The sequence below is a fragment of the Panthera pardus genome, unplaced genomic scaffold, assembly GCF_024362965.1.
Source record: "Panthera pardus isolate Hobbes unplaced genomic scaffold, ASM2436296v1 HiC_scaffold_26, whole genome shotgun sequence".
In the NCBI taxonomy this organism is placed as follows: domain Eukaryota; kingdom Metazoa; phylum Chordata; class Mammalia; order Carnivora; family Felidae; genus Panthera; species Panthera pardus.
The window spans coordinates 6306830-6328228 of record NW_026526832.1 but is presented as its reverse complement, the minus strand read 5'-3'; the positions used below and the strand labels follow the sequence as shown (position 1 = coordinate 6328228).

Here is a 21399-nt window from a genome sequence, read left to right as displayed (position 1 = left end):
AATACCATATAATCCAGTAGTACTGCCTGCGTCCCCAAGGAAAGCAAAAACACTAATTCAGAAAGATATATGCACCCCAGTGTTTATTGCAGCATTATTTATGATAGCCAAGATAACACACAACACATGTGCACGCACCCCCCCACACACACATAGGAATATTATGCAGCCTTAAAAAAGGATGAGATCATGCCATTTGTGATGACATGGATGGAGCTAGTGAGTATTATGCTAAGTGAAATGTTAAAGACAAATACCATGTGATTTCACTCATATGGGAATCTTAAAAACAAAAAACAAACAAAAAGCAGAACCAGAGCTATAAATATAGAGGAAAAAACTGATGGTTGTCAGAAGTGGGTGGGGGTGGAGAGATGAGTAAAATTAGTGAAGGGGAGTGGGAGATGCAGGCTTCCAGTTATGGAATGAATACATCACGGGAATAAAAGACAGCAGAAGGAATATAGTCAGTGATATTGTAATTGGTTGTATGGTGATGGATGATAACTACATTTGTGGTGAACACAGCCTAATGTAAAACTTGTCAAATCACTATATTGTACACCTGAAACTAATGTACCATTGTGTGCCAATTTTATTCAAATAAAAAAAAATGAAAAAAATACAAACTTGATATCTAAAGCTTAAAATAGTTGTGGAGGTGCCTGGCTGGCTCAGTGGCTCAGTAGAGCATGTGCCTCTTGATCTCAGGGTTGTGAGTTCAAGCCCCATGATGGGTGTAGAGCTTACTTAAATTAAAATAGTCGCAAAGATGTAATATTTCGTATGTTGTAAACAGTGATGTTTAAAAATAAATTGTTATATCACACTTTAAAGTATTCTGGTAGAGGGGCACCTGGGTGGCTCAGTTAGTTAAGCGACTGGCTTCTGCTAAGGTCATGATCTTGCGGTTCCTGAGCATGAGCCCCACATTGAGCTCTGTGCTGTCAGTGTGGAGCCTGCTTTGGATCCTTCTCTGCCCCTCCCTCCCTGTCTGTCTGTCTGTCTGTCTCTCTCTCTCTGTCTCACTCACTTACTCTAAAAAAATAAACAATAAATAAAGTATTCCAGTGGAAGAGAAATAATGTAACAATTTGCCCACCATCACAGGTTAAAAATAGGGAGAACCAGTTCTCTTCTAACAGTTTGAAATTTTATGTGATCCTTTTTTTTCCTTGAGCTCCTTTCCATTTTGTTTTCTCCACAGAATTTTAGCCTAATGTATTTTATGCATGAAAGTTTTATTCATCATCATATCCTTCTCTGCAACAAAATGTGTAAATAAAAATTAAAAACATTTATATTTCCTGCGTTCATAAGGCTCAGAGTCTTAAAAATTTCTTTTGGATTTATTATAGTACTAGTATTATTAAAAATATGATAATTATTACACATAAAAATACATTTTTACCGGAAATCATCTCTTAACAAGATAGATGGGGTTTCCTCTCACTCCCAATTAGTTAATGAATGCTTGTGTAAATGTAACTCATTGCTAGAATGAGACAGGGTTTGGCATTTTCTCTTTGTGATTTTTGGGTTTATAGATGTAGCTTTTGACAAAATGTTTTCATGTAAGTTATTAGATGAGAATGGTGGAGTTTTGCTCATTTATTCATTTTTCGAATGTACTTTGAGCTCCTACTATGTTCTGGACCCTTCTAAGCTCCAGGGATAAGCAGTGAACAAAGCAACAGAAATCTCTGCCCTCAGAGCTTACAAGTGTTTCTTTCTTGGTTCTTCTGAGTTGTATGTGAAAAATCATATAGCAGATTTTCATCAAAAGTGATTTTTAATAATGGTTTAGTAGCTGACAATTCAATTAGGTCCTCCTTCAGTTTTGCTGAAAGAAGAGAATTTGAAACCACCAGACTTGGAAGAGGTTTATTAACCAGTGATTAGAGTCCTTCGTGGTCTCATTTTCTGAGAAGCACAGTAACACCAACAACACCTAACAAATGACTGTTAATTGTACTTCTTACTCTTTTATCTATTGGAAATTGTATCAGTTGTAGGTTTTATACGTATATATATAGAGAAACAGAACCAGTTGTAGATTTTATACGTATACATATACACATACATATACACACACACACACACACGCATACATACCTCCTGTGTACTTACACACACCTATATAATTTCCAACTGGTTATGTAAATCATAAATAGATTTATTGCAAGTAATTGGCTTATATGATTGTAGAGGCTGGAAATCGTGACTGGTAGGCTGGTTGGTGGAATCTCTTCCTCAGAGCAATACAGTTTTGCTCATAAGGACTTTCACCTGTTTAGATGAGGCCCACCCAGATTATTGAGGACATTCTCTTTTGCTTAGATTCAGCTGATGTTAATCACATCTACCAAATATTTTGGGAGCAACACCTAGATTATATTTCGAATGAGAGCAATGGTTAGCCTAGCCAATTTGAAACACAAAATTAACCATCATAGGGACCTCATTTAAGTTTTTAAAAAATGTTTATTTTTAAGAGCTAGAGAGCCAGCAGAGGAGAGGCAGAGAGAGAGGGAGACACAGAATCCGGAGCAAGCTTCAGGCTCTGAGCTGTCAGCACAGAACCCAGTGAGAGGCTCAAACTTAAGGACGGTGAGATCATGAACTGAGCTGAAGTCAGACCTTAGCTGCCCACCCAGGCCCCCCAGGACCTTATTTAAACTAATATATTCAGAAATGTTTGAGGAAGTTGAAATAATGTTCATTTAAATACACATTTACATTTTAGGGGTGCCTGGGTGGCTCAGTTGGTTAAGTGTCTTGACTCTTGATTTCGGCTCAGATCATGATCCTGGAGTTTGTGAAATCGAGCTCCATGTTGGGCTCTGTGATGACAGCATGGAGCCTGCTTGGGATTCTCTCTCTCCCTCTCTGCCCCTCCCCTACTCATGTGCTCTCTCTCAAAAATAAATAAATAAACATTAAAAAAAAAACAAAAATAAATGAACCTTTACATTTTAAATTTATGTCTGGGAAAATTATGAATTTTATGTATATACTTAAAATATATTTAAATATATGTAAATTGATATTTATTAAATATATTTTCATCAGATTGTTGGAACTACAGATTTCATTTATTCAATCCTGGAAAATGATCACCAGTAAACCTTAATGGTCAAGCCAGTCTTCATTGACAAACTAGGCGGCTAAATCACACTGACTTTTTTGGAATCTCTTTTTTTGTGGTTTTAGTGAGTACTATGCATATCCAAGGCAGCCATTTCCTTCTGATTTCTAAGATAGACTTTTGAGAATGCTTGGAGTCTTGCTGTGATGGTCTTGTTAGTTTTTACACTCCTTGTTTTCTTCTTTTCTTTTTTGTTTGTTTTTAAATAGGCTCTATAACCAACATGGGGCTTGAACTCAGGACCGTGGGATTAAGAGACCCTGGGATTAAGAGTCGATGCTCTACTGACTGAGCTAGCCTGGCACCTGTTTTTTTGTTTTGTTTTGTTTTCTTGGGACTGTTTTCTCAGGTGTGATTTTTTTTTTTTTTAACGTCTTAAAAAATTATTTTGTAGTGAAGTATAGTGGACATGTTATTTAAAAAAATTTTTTTTAATGTTTACTTATTTTTGAGAGAGAGAGAGAGAGAGAGAGACGGAGTGTGAGCGGGAGAAAGCCAGAGAGAGGGGGACACACAGAATCCGAAGCAGGCTCTAGGCTCTGAGCTGTCAGCACAGAGCCCAGTGCGGGGCTCAAACCCATGAACTGTGAGGTTATGACCTGAGCCAAAGTTAGATGCTTAACCAACTGAGCCACCTAGGCACCCCATCTTTTTGAAGTGTATTTATTTTGAGAGAGAGCACTAGAGTGGGAAGGGCAGAGAGAGAGAGAGAGAGAGAGAGAGAGAGAGCAAGAGATAATTCCAAGCAGGCTCCACGATGTCAGTGCAGAACCTGATGCAGAGCTCGAGCTAATGGCTATGAGGTTATAACGTGAGCTGAGATCAAGAGTTGGATGCTTAACCTACTGAGGCACCTAGGTGCTCTGGGGTGATGGTATTTTTTGACCACCATTCAGTTGGGGAGGGACAGAGGGAGAGAGAGAATCTCAAGCAGGCTCCATACCCAGTGTGGAGAAATCAAGAGTCAGATGCTTAACCGACCAAGCCACTCAGGCGCCCCCAAAAGTGAAGTCTTTAAATGGAAATTGTTCATTATCAATTTGGTAGGGAGACATGAAGTGCCATAGTCTTTTTTTTTTTTTTTTAATTTTTTTTTTTAACGTTTTATTTATTTTTGAGAGGGAGAGAGACAGAGCATGAATGGGGGAGGGTCAGAGAGAGAGGGAGACACAGAATCTGAAACAGGCTCCAGGCTCTGAGCTGTCAGCACAGAGCCTGTCGCGGGGCTCGAACTCACGGACCGTGAGATCATGACCTGAGCCGAAGTCGGACGCTTAACCGACTGAGCCACCCAGGTGCCCCATGAAGTGCCATAGTCTTAAATATTTCTGAATCCATAACATCCCAATACCCAAATACCCCAATGCTAATACCACACTTCTTTTGTAACTGAAATATGTATAAGACATAAAACCCACTGTGTGTGTTTCTGATGTTTTGGTTAAAGTGGCTTCTTAGAGATTATATTGTGTGTTTGTTTGGTTTTTATTCTCCGGGGTTGTGTTTCACTGTAAGGTTGAAGGTGGTAGAGAGATAAGAGGGTCGTGGAAATGAGAAAAGAAGGGTCAGCCAGATGCCTCTACCTTGTGCTAGTTCTCAGGCAGAACAGGAACTGGTATCTGAGGAAGTTGATCTAAAAATTGGTCTCCTGGAGGCGCCTGGGTGGCTCAGTTTTTTGTGAGACTGAGCCCTTTGTCAGGCTCTGCACTGACAGTGTGGAGACTGCTTGGGATCCTCTCTTGTGCTGTCTCTCTGATCCTCCCCCTGCTTGCATGCATGCAGGCCCGCTCTCTCTCAAAATCAGTAAACATTTTAAAAAGTAAATGAAAATTGATCTCCTAAAAATAAAAATAAAAATTGATCTCTTTAGGGGGGTGCCTGGTTGGCTCAGTTGGTAGAGCATGTGACTCTTGATCTCAGGGTCATGAGTTCAAGCCCCACATTGGGCCTATAGCTTATTAAAAATATCAGTCAGGTTGCATGGGTAGAGTTGGGTAAGTATCTAACTGACTCTTGATTTTGGTTCGGGTCATGATCTCATAGTTCATGGGTTGGATCCCTGCGTTGGGATGTGTGCTGGCTGTGGGGAGTCTGCTTGGGATTCTCTAACTCTGTCTCTGCCCCTCCCCTGCTCATGCACACGTTCTTTCTCAAAATAAATAAACTTAAAAAAAAAAAAATCTTCATCGCTTAAAAAAAAATCAGCTTCCTTAAACCTGTGTTTCTGTGTCCCATGGAATGTCTTCATGTACTCACAGAGGGGTTCAAGTTCACCTTTTGAAGACTTCTGATGCACTGTATTACTTTTCCTGGCCCTTGCTTTTTTTCTCATTTATCTTGGAGATCCTTCCATATTATTAGTTTCTTTTACTGACTGCATTGTATTCCACAGTTTGTACTATAATTTGACCCCTATATACTGGTGGAGGACTGGGTTTATCATCCTTTACTGTTCCACAATTCTGCAGAGTGCATATCATTTAGTGCATGTATGAACAGAGTATCTGTATTTAGGATAGATTCCTAGAATCACAATTGTGGGGTCTCAAGGTTGTACATTGTAATTTTGATAAACATTGCCAAATTGCCTGCCTCAGATAGGGTACCAGTTTATACCTACCATCAGTGAATGAGTGCCTAATCCCTTTCACCCTTACCAATATGTTTACTATCAGGCCTTTTTTTTAAGTTTATTTATTTACTTTTGAGGCGGGGAGGAGGGGCAGAGAGAGAGGGAGAGATAGAATCCCAAGCAGGCTCCGCACTGTCAGCGCAGAGCCCAATGTGGGGCTTAAACACAAACTGTGAGATCGTGACCTGAGCTGAAACCAAGAGTCGTATGCCCAATCGACAGCCATCCAGGCACTCCTACTATCATATCAGGCTTTTGATCCTTACTAATCTAATAGGTAAAAAAAAATGATACCTTGGTATAGTTTTATTTTACATTTCTTACAATAGCGTGGCTTTTTTATAGAGGCCACCTTATATTTCCTTTTCTGTTTAAACCTTTTGCCTGTTTTCTATTAAGTTTTGTTAAAATAATTTGTAATGGGAAAATCTTTAAGTCAATAAAGGAAAAAACCAGATATCCTTACATTTAAACGGACGCGGTTAACCCTATACTTTCCCACCAGTTATTCTCCCCTTAGAATAAGGAAAAACATTGAGCGTACATTGTCTTCCTTGTCCTCTACCTTCCAGTGTTGACATTATACAGCATTTTGTTCCGGAATTAAAAAAAAAAATTTTTTTTTTAACGTTTATTTATTTTGAGACAGAGAGAGACAGAGCATGAACGGGGGAGGGTCAGAGAGAGGGAGACACAGAATCTGAAACAGGCTCCAGGCTCTGAGCTGTCAGCACAGAGCCCAGTGCGGGGCTCGAACTCACGGACCGTGAGATCATGACCTGAGTCAAAGTCGGCCGCTCAACCGACTGAGCCACCCAGGCGCCCCTGTTCTGGAATTTTAGAGTTAAGTAGTGATGACTTAGTAACAGCACATCGTACCAGACACTGTTCTCAGTACTTATTACATATAAGTCCATCTTACATTACATAGCTGCTTTTTAAGGTTTATATCTTCGTTTTACTCATTTGTTCTCTTGCTACTGTTTCTTGTATCCAAGTTATCTTTATTTTTGAATTACATTTGTGTTTTGCTTTGCTGAAATGTGTCGCTATCAAAGTTTTTTTCAGCAAGCGTCTGTGGGTGGTGAACTTTCTAAATCTTTGCCTGCCTTAAAATGTCTCTATTTTACCATCACACTTGAATGCTAGTTTGGCTTTTTATAGAATTCTAGGTTCAAAATAGTTTCCTCTCAGAACTTTGGAGCAATTGCCTCATTGTCTTCTGGAATTCAGTGTTGTTGATAAGAAGTCTGATGTCAGTCTGATTCTCACTCTTTTGTAGGTAACATGTTTTGTCCTCTGGAAGCTTTTCTCCTTTAGAATTGGTGTTCTGAAATTTTACCAGACTATGTCTACATGTTGGACTTGCTTCAGTAACCATTTTGTTTATTTTTGGTAAATATGTTGAAGTGAGGGAGGACCTTTATTTTGTTTTCAGCTCAGGAGTGTTTTCATCTAAGATTACTGTTTCTGTGTTGTTCTTTATTTATTTTAGTAATTTTATTATATTTTAAATTTTTATTTTTTTTAATTTTTTTTAATGTTTTATTTATATTTGAGAAAGAGCATGAGTGGGGAAGGGGCAGAGAGAGACGGAGACAGACAGAATCTGAAGCAGGCTCCAGGCTCTGAGCTGTCAGCACAGAGCCCGATGTGGGGCTTGAACTCATGAACCACGAGATCATGACCTGAGCCGAAGTCAGATGCTTAACCTACTGAGCCACCCAGGCGCCCCTTAAAATTTTTATTTTTGAGAGAGAGAGCGCAAGCAGGGTAGGGGCAGAGAGAGAGGGAGACAGAGGATCTGAAGCAGGCTCTGCGCTGTCAGCAGAGAGTCTGATGCGGTGCTTGAACTCATGAACCATGAGATCATGACAAGAGTCAAAGTCGGACACTTGACCAACTAAGCCACCCAGGTGTCCCTGTGTTGTCCTTCTGTTCTCTCTGTTCTCTTTATGGAATTCCTAGTAACAGAAGTTGGTCATTTCTGTTCACTTGGTGTCATTCTTTTATTTCTTAGCCCTTTTGTGTGGCTTATTTGGAGAATTCTGTGATATAATACTTTGGTGACTTATTTCATCAGCAGCTGTGTCTATTTTGTGATTCGTTCAGCCCATTTGTCGAATTTGTAGAGTTGACCCTTGAGTTGTGCAGGGGTGTGGGGTGCCAATCCTCTGCACAGTAAAATGTCCGTGTATAACTTTTGACTCTCCAAAAACTCAACTACTAATAGCCTGTTGTTGACTGGAAGGTTTACTGATAACATAAACAGTCAATTAACATTTTGTATGCTATACATATTGTATGTTGTCTCCTTACAATAAAGTAAGCTAGAGAAAAAAAATGTTATTAAGTGTATCATAAGGAACAGAAAATACATTTATATTCTGTTTTTATTGAAACAAATCCACTTATAAGTGGACCCCTGCACATCAAGCCCATGATGTTCAAGAGCCAGCTGTGCTCGGAAGAGGAATACCAAAGAGAGAAGGGAAAATACGATAGAAAGTTACCCTGGCTGGGTGCCTGGGTGGCTCAGTCGGTTGAGTGTCCTACTTCGGTTCAGGTCACGATCTCAGGTTAGTGGGTTCTGTGCTGGCAGTGCAGAGCCTGCTTGGGATTCCCTCTGTTTCCCTCTCTGTCCCTCTCCGACACCTATCACACCCTCTCTCAAAGTAAATAGATAAAATTAAGGAAAAGAAAAAAAAAGATGGGGTACCTGGGGCCTCAGTCGGGTAAGCGTTTGACTTTGGCTCAGGTCACGATCTCATGGTTCATGGGTTCTAGCCCCACATTAGGCTCTGGGCTGACAAGCTCTGAACTTGGAGCCTGCTTCGGATTCTGTGTCTCCCTCTTTCTCTGCCCCTCCCCGATGTTCGTTTCTCTCTCTCTCTCTCTCTCTCCTTCTCAAAAATAAACATTAAAAAAGAAAAGAAATTACCCTGGCATTTGAAGAACTTTTTCTTCATTCCAGTTTTTGTACTTTGACCACAAATTTTATTAGCAGGGATAAGGCTAAACATATTCGAATTCTAGATGTCTGTTGTATTTTCTTAGGAAGTTTGACATTATGAGAGTATAGCGCATAGGTCTGTTGCTTCTTAGTCTAGTCTGTTACGTGTGTAGATACGTTGATGTCAGCCTGACATTCTCCTTTTCTGAATCCAGGGCCAAATATGGCAAATCTGAGACACCGAGCCCTAACTCTGCCCCTGGAGACCCTTCTTAGTCCTTTCCAAGCAGCTACTACCAGTTGATTGGAGTTGGCACAAAAATCTATTTTTTGTTACAGCATTAAAAGTAATAAATGTTCATTTATAAGGACATTTTTCTCTTGCTGTTTAAAATGTTTTTATTTTGGGGAATGACATTTTATAATTAGCAGTTATGGCAAGTTTGTGTCTCATTAACCAGATTATTATCAACTGTAAATATTACCGAGGCTTATTATTTGGCAAGTTAATTATGTTTTATGATACACATTTTCTTATTGATCCGTTACTTTGAATGTTAATGGCTGCTATTATCTTTTTAAACTTCCCTTTTTAAAAAAAAAAAGTTTATTTATTTATTTTGAGAGAGAGGGAGTACGCATTCAATTACAAGCAGGGAAGGGGCAGAGAGAGAGGGTCCCAGACAGGCTCCTCACCCATCGTGGGGCCTGACTCGGGGCTTGAACTTGCCAACCGTGAGATTATGATCTGAGCTAAAATCAGGAGTTGGATGCTCAACTGACTGAGCCACCCAGCTGCCCCTAAACAAAGCTCTTAGCCTAAACAAAGCTAGTACTTTATTAATACTTTAAAATTGATGTCACATTGTTTATTGATTATTAAGTGAGGCATTCCAATAGTTAGATTTTGTTAAGCTTCTTTAAAGGTTTGTTTTAGCTTCAACTTAATTTGTAGACTCCTGTTTTGTATTTTCATATGACTAATTGAATGAAAATAATTTTTGTAGTCAGTAGCTAATCTAAAATTTTCCACAGATTACTTTTTAAATTGTTTCATTGAGCATTGAGGTACAGTAATAACACACTGAATTCTGTAGCTTCCTATTGCCACCTGTGTTTCTATTAGTGCTTTTACGTGTGTGTGTGTGTGTGTGTGTGTGCGCACGTAGCCTGTATTTAGAATTGCTCAAAGTATGTTTTCATTTTGCATTTCAAACTATAGAATTTTAGACCTGGAAGGAAGGAAGGACCTTATTATACGTAATCTGTTCAAACTGTACTTTGTGGCTAAGTCCTTGACCCAAGGTTACCTAGACAGACCAATATTCTGTCCTCTGATTGCTGCTTTTCTGTTTTATTTATCTCTTTTTTAAAATTTACTTTGGAGAAGGTAAATATGGCTATACCCCATTTTATGTTTGTCCAGTTTGGCTGTGTAGAAAAACAAGTTTTGGAGCCAGACATGGATATTAATGTTGATTTTGTCATGTGCCTTGGGCAGATTAATCAATCATTTTGAGCCTTAGTGTCTTCCTCTTTACAAGGGGCTTACTAATACTTTCTACCTTGTTACCTACCCTCCTTGTCTTGAGAGTTATGTGGAATACAATGAATAAAGTACCTAGCAAATCATGAGGTATGCAGAAAACAGTGCTTTTTATATCAGTCGGAATCATTTGAGAGAAACAGAAACCAGCCTACATATGATCTATTACTGGGAATTAGGTGCTTATGAAATAATGGAAAGACTGAAGGTCGTATCCTAGGCTCGGCCCCAGGAGGACTCCCGTAACAGTTCAGAGAACTGACCCATGTGGGAAGCTGCTCCCTCTGAAGCTTTCCCTGCAGCTAAGCTGGCAGCATGCTTTTTCAGTTGTCCTGCAGAGCCAGGAAAGTGGAAGTTGGCAGTGGTCACCTGAAGCCTCAGTCCAAGATTGTAGAGGTCATATCCAGAAGCTGTTGACGCTCACTCCTTTCATGACACCTGAGAATGGACGTTGCTGCATCAAAGCTTCACTTTTTCAGCTTTCCTGGCTAACTGCTAAGGGTCTCAGGAAGGTGACCCCAGCCTCAATGGGCTCATAGCCTCTCAATACCTTTTATGCCAGTTCCTTGCACAACTTTTTGTGTGTGGGAAACTAGGAATTCGTTTTAAGCTTTCAGATCTCTCCAAAGGGAAGGAATGAAGTTGAGAAAATCCAAATATTTACTGCGGTGGCATTTTGATAGATGATCGTGATGGTGGTAGATAAGGATTATTATTGCTGTGTTTGGTATACCTTATTCAGGATTATACATCAAGCAAGTGAGTGACATTCTAGAACTAGAATTGGAAATCCCAAATCCATTCCTTCTTAGTGGGCCATGCTCCTTCCAATATCTTGTTCTTACTCCTTCAGTAAATAATCAAGTGTCTATTCTTGGTGCTAGGTATGTTAACAGTGACCAGACACTACTCTGTGCTCTGAAATCTGAAAGCCTTTTGTCCTGGGGTCACAGGCACGTGGTGTTTTAACACGGTGTAGTAAGTGCTGTGGCAGAGGTGAAATACCTAGGAAGGACACCTGACCCTTGTTGGGGGGTTTCTAAAGTGATACCACATGCTTTTAGGAAATGGTCATTCACAAGTTTGAGTACCCTGGTCACCTATACATTTTACAAAAGAGTAAAGAGAATTGTATCATGACAATTTTGGTTAAGAATGGGACGGTATAGATGGGAAAGTCTTCTTGCAGAGAGGCGGAGAGAATACTTAGGAAAATCCTCTTGGATCTGGCCAGTTCTGTTGCCGAGCTGAGGTGAGAGGCATCTTTGATGGCAGCTTCTGCCTTCACCCATTTATCGTAAGGCTTTCAGGGGCCATATTCCTTCCCTTACGAGCCAAGTAGGCATCGTGGCACAACACAGATTCCAGACCTAGAGTCCAGATAGTCTCTATTCTTTTCCTCTGTTACCTTGTTTTTTTCATCCAAGATATAAGAAGGGCTCTTGGCTTTATTCTATGTGTTTAATAAACAACACTTTAAGGCATTATAGAGAGCTGGTGGGCTTAAAACATTTTCTCTTTTCATACTTAACGTTTCCCCTTTCAGGGCTATAGTGCACAGGTCCCATTATGTCATAAAAAGTATAAGACGAATAGAAGAGTGTGGGTGGGTGTACAGTGAAGAGCAGCAGTGTGCCCCTTGCACGTTTGGGAAGCACAACCCCACAAGACTGGTTGTTGCCATTTCCTAGGGCTTCTCCCTTGCATGGGACACTGAGTCCTCACCGTGTATCTTTCCTGGAGCATGTTGCTGTTCCCCGCCATCAGCGGCTCCATCACCACCATCCACCCCCACCACCATCACCATCCACAAGCGGGCAAGGGCAGGGTAAGGAGCTATGAGTTAGCTGGAAGAGATATTTTACTTAATACGTACAGCACTTATTGGCAGAGGTTAGTATACAGCAACAATGTCTTACATATTTCCTAATGAAGATGCTTACAGTTACGGAGAAGTTGTGGTCATTCAGAAGCCCTCCGGGTGCCCTCTTTCCCTCAGAGAGCTACCCCTCTACACACCTTCTAAACTGATGCTCAGGGGCGCCTGGGTGGCGCAGTCGGTTAAGCGCCCGACTTCAGCCAGGTCACGATCTCGCGGTCTGTGAGTTCGAGCCCCGCGTCAGGCTCTGGGCTGATGGCTCGGAGCCTGGAGCTTGTTTCTGATTCTGTGTCTCCCTCTCTCTCTGCCCCTCCCCCGTTCATGCTCTGTCTCTCTCTGTCCCAAAAATAAATAAAAAACGTTGAAAAAAAAATTAAAAATAAATAAATAAATAAATAAACTGATGCTCAGAATAATTTTCCCAGGTCCTGTGCTGCACCCTTTAAAAATTTTTTTTAATGTTTTATTTTATTTTTGAGACAGAGAGAGAGCATGAATGGGGGGGGAGTCAGAGAGAGAGGGAGACACAGAATTCAAAGCAGGCTCCAGGCTCTGAGCTGTCAGCACAGAGCCCAATGTGGGGATCGAACTCAGAGACCGTGAGATCATGACCTGAGCCGAAGTCGGAAGCTCAACCGACTGAGCCACCCAGGCTCAATGCTGCACCCTTTTTTTTTTTTTAATTTTTTTTTTAACGTTTATTTATTTTTGGGACAGAGAGAGACAGAGCATGAACGGGGGAGGGGCAGAGAGAGAGGGAGACACAGAATCGGAAGCAGGCTCCAGGCTCTGAGCCATCAGCCCAGAGCCCGACGTGGGGCTTGAACTCACGAACCGCGAGATCGTGACCTGAGCCGAAGTCGGACGCTCAACCGACTGAGCCACCCAGGCGCCCCAATGCTGCACCCTTTAAAAGGCCCTTCATAAATTCCCTTGGCATAACATTATCAGTATTTTTTAAAAGTTTACTTATTTAAATAATCTCTACACCCAGCGTGGGGCTCGAACTCACAACCCCAAGATTAAGAGCCATATGCTTTGCTGACTGAGTCAGCCAGGTGCCCCTGTTAGTATTTATTAAATTTTAACATTTCTTAGATGTAAACTTGTTTTTGTAGTTTGAGTCTTTTTTGGAGGAGGGAAAGGCAGAAGTACTTAAATTCCAAGAATGCGTATTTTCAAGTTGTTTTTAGGGAAAAGACTTTCTTCTGCCCTACTTTTGTCCTTAAACTATTAAAAAAGAATGGGGAATAAAATCATTCTTGGTAGAATAGAAATGTTATGTGATGAGCTCTCATTCTGATATAGAAATAGAATGATGAAATACCATTACATGTTTACTCTAATCAGCAATTGTTTTCAACCCACATTGGAATTTGCATTAATGTTTTAAACTTGCAAAGGATGTATTATATTTCACTGGTGGAAGACCTTGAACTGCTAAGGGCTAGGTTGCTATATGATGTTGAAAGCTTATTTATTTTGTGTTTTCCGTGTACTGTGTTTGATACTGCGTATCAGATCAACTCCTGACTTTTTTTTTTTTTAATTCCCTTGAGTGAAAGATAGAGGGTAAACTGCATCTTAGGTTAAATAAGAATAGTTTAGAGTTCTTACCTCGATTAAAGGGTTACTTTTCCAATCATACCACTTTATGAGCCTGATCTCCTCTCCCCACTGCCCATAGTTTAGTGGAAAAATTACATTTCTTCACAGCCAAATTAAACCTTTCTGTTGGCCAGTATTTATAGATCTTGGAATAAAGTATAGCTTTGGACACCATCTGATACAATATCTTGGTTCTATGTAGCTTCGTTGCATAAATAAAGATTTTTTATAAATTCATTCTTTTTAGCACAATTTTTTTTTCCACGATCTCTTGCTTTGTCTTGTGTTTTTTCCCACTCTTGACATTAGTCTTTAAAGCTGCATGAATATTTTCATTCTGTGGGGACTTGTGAGTCTTTGTGGCAAGGCTGTAAAAATAGCTGGTTGGCCGAACTTACTTTTACATTTAAGAGTATTGGAAATGCATGTGGGTGAAACTATGCTTCCTGGCAGGAATTAATTTCAACCTGGTCGAAAAATTATTAAAGGTTAGGATACTGGAAAGACATCTCTAGAGATAGCAAAAATAAAAGATGTTATTTCCGGTTTTTATATAATTTATTTTGCCTTTCAGGTGTAATATGGTTGACTCCTTTGTTGTGTTTTTCTAGTTTAAGTAGCAAGTCCATTTCCTTTGTTGAGGTTTGTTTTTCAGATTACTTCAGCTTTGTTTTCAGATTACTCAGTACTCTGTATAGTTGGGGAAATGTTTTCTTTATTTTCCCTTATTTGAAAAGACTTAAAAAAACTTGCTTATGACTGTATATCTTTTCATATAAATGACTATAAATAGGATAGGAAAGGATGACAGGATTATAAGAAATTTTGAGAAATTATGAAGCTCATTAGTGAAAGGCTCCCAGAGGGAAATAAACTGCAGAAAATGTCTGTAAGAAATGTTATTGTAATCCTCTACTCTGTGATTGATTCTTGTTTCCATTTTGTCCATGGTAGACTATAAATCTTCTGGTCCTTGGTTTCCATATGGCTTAAAGCTTTGAAAAAGGTTATATTTTATAGTATGGGATGGCTCATCTTTCTTATATTGGTAATTCATATGTCACATAATTCACAACTGTAAATAGAGTGTACCATTGTAGAATTATTTTTGATTGTTTAGTAGTTTACAGAGAAAAAGGAATCGAAAAAAACGCTTCAGTCACTGTCCTAGTAAATAAATGTACCTTTTTTGGGGGATTGTCTTTTTTTTTCTTTTTGTATGATTCAGAGAGCATGTGTATACAGTTTCTAAGGTTTTTAGTAATACATGTTCCCAAAGAGCCTTCCAGAAAGTATGAATCAATTTTACTTTCATGCTTTGCTGTCATTTAGTCTTCTCCTGTACTGTAGAAGTTTCATAGTTTTAGATTTAACATTTAAGTTACGACCCACTTTCAATTAATTTTTATATGTAGTGCGAGTCATCCATACCCAAGTTCCTTTCTTTGTGGGGCGAGGGGCGTGTGCATATCCGGTTGCTCCAGCACCGTGTGTGGGAAAGGTTTGCACTTTCTCCGTTTGCACTGCTTTTGTGGCTTTGTCAAATCAGTTGGTCGCATATGTGTGGCTCTGTTTCTGGCTTTTCCGTTCTGTTCCGCTGATCCATTTGTTGCTCTTCTTGCCAATAACCTGCTTTTGATTATTGTAGCTTTTTAATACTTGAAATCAAGTAACATTAGCCCTCCAACTTTGATTTCTCATTTTCAGAGTTCTTTTGGCTGGCTATATTCTGGATCATTTGCATTTCCATCTGAATTTTAGTATCAGCTTGTCAACTTGTAGAAAAAGCCTGCTGGGATTTTGATTGGGATTGCGTTAAATCCATTAATCAATTTGAGGGGAATTGACATTTTAACAATGTTAGGTCTTCTAATCCATGAACACAGTATGTCTGTCAGCACTGATGATTTGTTCCTTTTTATTGTTGAGTAGCAGTCCATTGTGTGGATGTACCACCATTTATTTATTCACTCATCTGTTACTGGACATTTTACTTGTTTCCAGCTTTTGGCTACTACACATACAGTTGCTGTGGTTATTTGTTTACAAGTTTTTGTACAGACATACATTCTCTTGGAGTAGAATGGCTTTATCCATGCGATAGGGGTATTTTTAGCTTTTTAAGAAACCGTGAACTGTTTGCCAACATGATTGTGTACCATTTTATATTCACATAGGTAGTGTAAGAGTTTTGGTGCCTTCACTCTGCCTACAGTTGGTATGGGCAGTCTTGAATTTAGGCCTTCTATTAGGTGTGTGGTAGACCTGGTCAATTTTACTTTTCTTCGTCCTGGATATTTTCCTATTCCTGTAAATCTTAACTGAGTTTTGTTCTGGGATGCACTCAGGTTACTTGGTAACAGTTTGATCCTTTTGGTTATTGTGTTTATGACTTTCATATCTTTGCTAAATGAACATGGAGCAAGCAGTCAGAGCTCAATCTAGGGCTTAATTGTTCCCCATTACTTAGGCAAGACTTTTCTGTGTACTCTACCCAATACGCTGTGAATTATGAGTTTTTCCAGTGTAGCTGTTTGGGAACAAATCTGTTCATGGCCCTGTGTGATCACTGGGCACTGTTCCTTCTGATTCTTTTCTAATGATTCTTTCCTTGGCTTCTGGTAGTTTCTTCATGTGCTTTGATTGGTATTGAGATCGAGGATCACCCCCTCCAGTGTCTAAGTTTTCTTTGTTCTTTGGTACTGTCTTTTGCTCTCTAGTTGCTTTGATCTCCCTGGTTGCTCAGCTTTGTCTCCCTAACTCTGGGACTCTGCCAGGCTTTGCCTCAGTTTCTTCTCCTTCTATTGTTGCCAGGAAATTCTCTCAAGGCAGTTAAGTAATGTTAGGGGGCTCATCTCTTGTTTGCTTCCTGTCTCTCAAGAATTACTCTTCTTCATCACCTGATGCCCAGTGGTCCAGTGTTAAGAAAACTGGTGTTTCCTGTATTTTGTCTGCTGTCTGCTGTTTAAATTGTTTATTAATTTTGAATTGTTTTGGTTGTTTCCGACAGGAGGGTAGATCTGGTCCCTGTTAATTCATTTGTCCAGAAGCATAAGTCCTAGTTCTTTAAAAAAAATTGTTTTAAGTCAAGATATAAAATACAATGGAATGGGTGAAGTGTGGAGGTCAGTAAATTTTCTAAACATGTGTACATTTTTATGTACACATAAAATGTACTCAGCTCTGGGTGTGGCTGGGTGGCTCAGTTGGTTAAGTGTCTGACTTCGGCTCAGGTCACAGTCTCACCATTTGGAAGTTGGAGCCCTACACCAGGCTCTCTGCTGTCAGCATGGAGCCCACTTCAGATCCTCTGTCTCCCTCTCTCTCTGCCCCTCCCCGGTTTGTGCGTGCGCTCTGTCTCTCTTTCTCTCTCTCAAAAATAAATACACATTAAAAAAAAAAAACCCACAAAACCTCCATATTACTACTACTCAGCTCAAGATAGAGAATCTTTCTAATACCCTATTGGATTCCTTATGCCCATTCCTGGTCCTTACTGCCCTCTGCCTCCCGCAGGTAATCACTGTTCAGATGTCTACCCACCATCTGTTAGTTTTGCCAAGTTTTTAATTTCATCTAGATGGAGTACCTACAGTATTTGCCCTTTTTTGCCTCACTTTTTCCCTTAGCTCCCTGCTTATGGGATCCATTGGTGCTCTTGCTTGTTATCACTTGTTCCTTTCTCTGGCCCAGTAGTATTCCTTCTTCTGTTGATGGACATCTGAGTGGTTTCCAGTTTTTGGCTCCTATGACAAAGCTGCTAGGAACATCTTGTACAAGTCCTCTGGTGTATTTAAACTCTCATTACTCTTGGGTAAATACCTAGAAGTGGAATTGTTGATTTATGGGGTGGGTGTAAATTTACTTCGGTAGATATTGCCAAAAAATTTCCCACAGTGGTCCAGCCAGTTTTTACTTTGTTTGTTAATGTATGGGAATTCCAGGTGGTTTATGTTCTTAATGAGATCTGGTAGTTTTAGTCTTTTAAATTTTCACCATTATGAGACCGTAAGTTTTCTTTCATTAGACCAAAGGGTCATACTCAGGTTGAGTAAAATGAGAACTAGGGTGACCAACCATCCTGACGGGTTCTCTGAACAGAGAACTTTCAGTTTTAAAACCAGGACAGTTCCAGTCACCCTAAATGTGGCTCTCCACTGATATAGTCAACAAGATGTGAAGGTAGTTGAAGAAGGAAATTCTCATGGTCTAGCCAAGTTCAAGTACAGATAAGGCCTGGGCCAGCCTTGTGCAGTCTTGCGTTCTCTAGTTTAAAAATGATGCGGACCCACCCACCCCAACCCCCCCTTTCACTTAACCTATGCTTCTTCACAGAAGGCTCTGCTGGCCCCTCAGGCTACATTAGTTTCCTCTGTCATGCTTCTGGAGCACCCTACAGAAGTTTATAATACCACACTTGAGATAATAAATTTTTATCTGTGATCCTGGGTCAACTATAATCTATCAGGGAAGGACTTTTTTTTTTATAAGTATATTTATTTATTTTGAGAGAGAGAGAGAAGAGAGAGCACGAGTGGGGGAGGGTCAGAGAGAGAAGGAGATAGAGAATCCCAAGCAGGCTTCTCACTGTCAGCTCAGAGCCCTACATGGGGCTTGAACTCTGGAGCCATGAGATCATGACCCGAGCCAAAATTAAGAGTTGGACACTCAACCAGCTGAGGCCCGGAGGTGCCCCATATCAGGGCAGGACTTTTATGTCTTCCTCACAGATATCCTCAGAACACATTGGTAGGCACATGAATAAATTTTCTTTCTTTCTTTCTTTCTCTCTCTCTCTCCTTTCCTTTCCTTTCCTTTCCTTTCCTTTCCTTTCCTTTCCTTTCCTTTCCTTTCTTTCCTTTCTCTCTTTTCTTTCCCAGGAAAAGGGTAGGGTTGGGAGGGGAATAGGTCCAACATATGACAGGACTGATCATTGGGAAATTTCTTAGCCATGAAAGTTTAGTTGTGATTCCATTGGTGATTGAAAGTGACTGGGGGTTTTGTGTTTTGTTTTTGTTCTTTTAATCAAAGCAGAGGAGAAAGGTGAGTTGCGTCGTAGGAAGATAATGGCTTCTGTGTCCGTAATGATTTGGGGAGGATGGTGGTCTGGTGATGCTGGAAAATTTAGTTACTTCTAATCCTTTTGTTTTGTTACTTAAATTTAAAAATTGATAGCAAGTGGGAAAATGCATGGTGGCATGTTAAGGCTGTATAAAATTCCAGATGGACTTTGAATATATTATAAGATTGGGCAGCCTTTGCCAGATGCAGTGTTCTTTGAATAAATAAATGTAAAGCAGAAATAGCTTAAATTTCTGATGGGATCCTAACTTGCTGTAGAACAACTTATGAGTCATTATATCATACAATGTGAAGATAAAATTTGTAGCAGGTTTCTTAAATTCAATAAAGTAAAAAAGTCTTGCTTCAGGCAGTTTTTATTTTTCTTTTCAGGTTAGACTTCAGTTAGTAATTCTTTTGCAGAGATCGGTCATTCCTGAATGTCTTTCAGGGTGGTCTGGAGGACAGAACAATTTTCATAATAACTCTAAGTTGTCATTTAATTGTTCCACTAATTCTCTCTCATGAGTACGTAGCTGAGATCTTCCAGAGACTATATGACATGCAATGGCATCATCACTCTCATGATAATGTGGACTGTGTGCTTGTAATTTCTTGTGTTTTAAAATTTCTTCTTTTTTTTTTTTTTTTTTTTTTAATTTTTTTTTTCAACGTTTATTTATTTTTGGGACAGAGAGAGACAGAGCATGAACAGGGGAGGGGCAGAGAGAGAGGGAGACACAGAATCGGAAACAGGCTCCAGGCTCCGAGCCATCAGCCCAGAGCCTGACGCGGGGCTCGAACTCACGGACTGCGAGATCGTGACCTGGCTGAAGTCGGACGCTTAACCGACTGCGCCACCCAGGTGCCCCTAAAATTTCTTCATTTTAAGGGTGCCTGGGTAGCGCAATTGATTAAGCGTCTGACTTCGGCTCAGTCATGATCTCATGGTTTGTGAGTTTGAGCCCCACATCAGGCTTGCTGCAGTCAGCGCAGAGCCCGCTTTGGATCCTCTGCCCCCACTCTTTCTGCACGTCCCCTCCTCTTGCGCAGGCATTCTCCCTGTCTCTGTCTCTCTCAGGAAAAAAAAAATTTCCTCATTTTAATTTCTAATACAGTATTGGTAGATATAACACATTAAACAAACGCTCTTTGAGGCCTTAGGGTTTAAGATATAAGTAGTTCTGAGACTAAAAAGCTTAAAAACAGTAGAGATTACCTACAAATAAAATCTTTTTCAAAAAAAGTGAAAACAGATTTTTAATTTGTTTTTATTTTAATATGACTTGCCTTCATAATGAAGAGCCATTTTTTTGGTAATTTATTTTTTAAAGCTTATTTTTTTATTTTGAGAGAGAGAGAACAAGTGGGGAAGGGGCAGGGAGAGATGGGGACATTGGATCCAGAGCAGGCCCCATGCCCATGAACCATGATTATGACCTGAGCCAAAGTCGGATGCCCAACCAACTGAGCTACCCATGTGCCCCAAGAACCTTATTTTAGAATATAGGAATTGTTTTCCAGATGTCGAAGATCATATTAAATTTCATTTAAGAAATAGTAATAGCAGAGGTGCCTGAGTGGCTCAGTTGGTTAAGCATCCAACTTCAGCTCAGGTCATGATCTCATAGTTGGTGAGTTTGAGCCCTGCATCAGGCTCTGTGCTGACAGCTCAGAGCCTGGAGCTGGCTTGGGATTCTGTGTCTCCCTCTCTATCTGCCCCTACCCTGCTCTCTCTCTCTCTTTCTCTACCTTTCAAAACTAAGTAAACATTAAAAAAACCAAAAAAAACCAAAAAAACAGAAATAGTAATAGCAGAGTGCCTGGGTGGCTCAGTGATCAAGCCTCCAGCTCTTGATTTTGGCTCAGGTCGTGATCTCACAGTCATTAGATCAAGCCCTGTGTCAGGCTTCATGCTGGGTATGGAGCCTGCTTAAGATTCTCTCCTCCCTCTCCCTCTGCCTCTCTCTCTCCAAAAAACCAAAAAATAAAAAACAAACAAAAAATAGTAATAACAAAAAATATATAGTAATAGCAGTTTTTTTTTTAATTTTTTTTTTAACGTTTATTTATTTTTGAGACAGAGAGAGACAGAGCATGAACGGGGGAGGGTCAGAGAGAGAGGGAGACACAGAATCTGAAACAGGCTCCAGGCTCTGAGCAGTCAGCACAGAGCCCGACGCGGGGCTCGAACCCACAAGCTGTGAGATCATGACCTGAGCCGAAGTCGGACGCTCAACCGACTGAGCCACCCAGGCGCCCCAGTAATAGCAGTTTTTAAAATCTAATTCTGTGTTAGACATTGTGCTAAGCAATTTATGTGCATTATCTCAATCCTTACAGTAACCTTATGAGGGAGGAAGAATTATGTACACATTTTACAGATAAAGAAACTGAGGATTACAAAAACTAAATAACTTGCCCGAGGTCACATAACTAGGAGCATTTGATACTAGACTTTGGATTCAAGTGTGACTCTGAAGCCTGATCTCCCATCCACCTTGTTAGATCTTGAAAGAATTGTGAAAAGTGGAGCCCCTTGAACAGTAACTTTTTGGTAGTTACTCTGTGT

At 40.1% G+C, this 21399-nt stretch overlaps 1 protein-coding gene and 1 non-coding gene across 6 annotated transcripts in view; both read left to right on the top strand.

The window, feature by feature from the left end:
* The window catches only part of MTA3 (metastasis associated 1 family member 3), a 222042-nt gene that overhangs the window by 73298 nt on the left and 127345 nt on the right, over positions 1-21399 (top strand). The window lies entirely within an intron of this gene.
* TRNAK-CUU (transfer RNA lysine (anticodon CUU)) lies at positions 5025-5097 on the top strand. Its single transcript has one exon. It is a non-coding gene; the product is annotated as a tRNA-Lys (tRNA).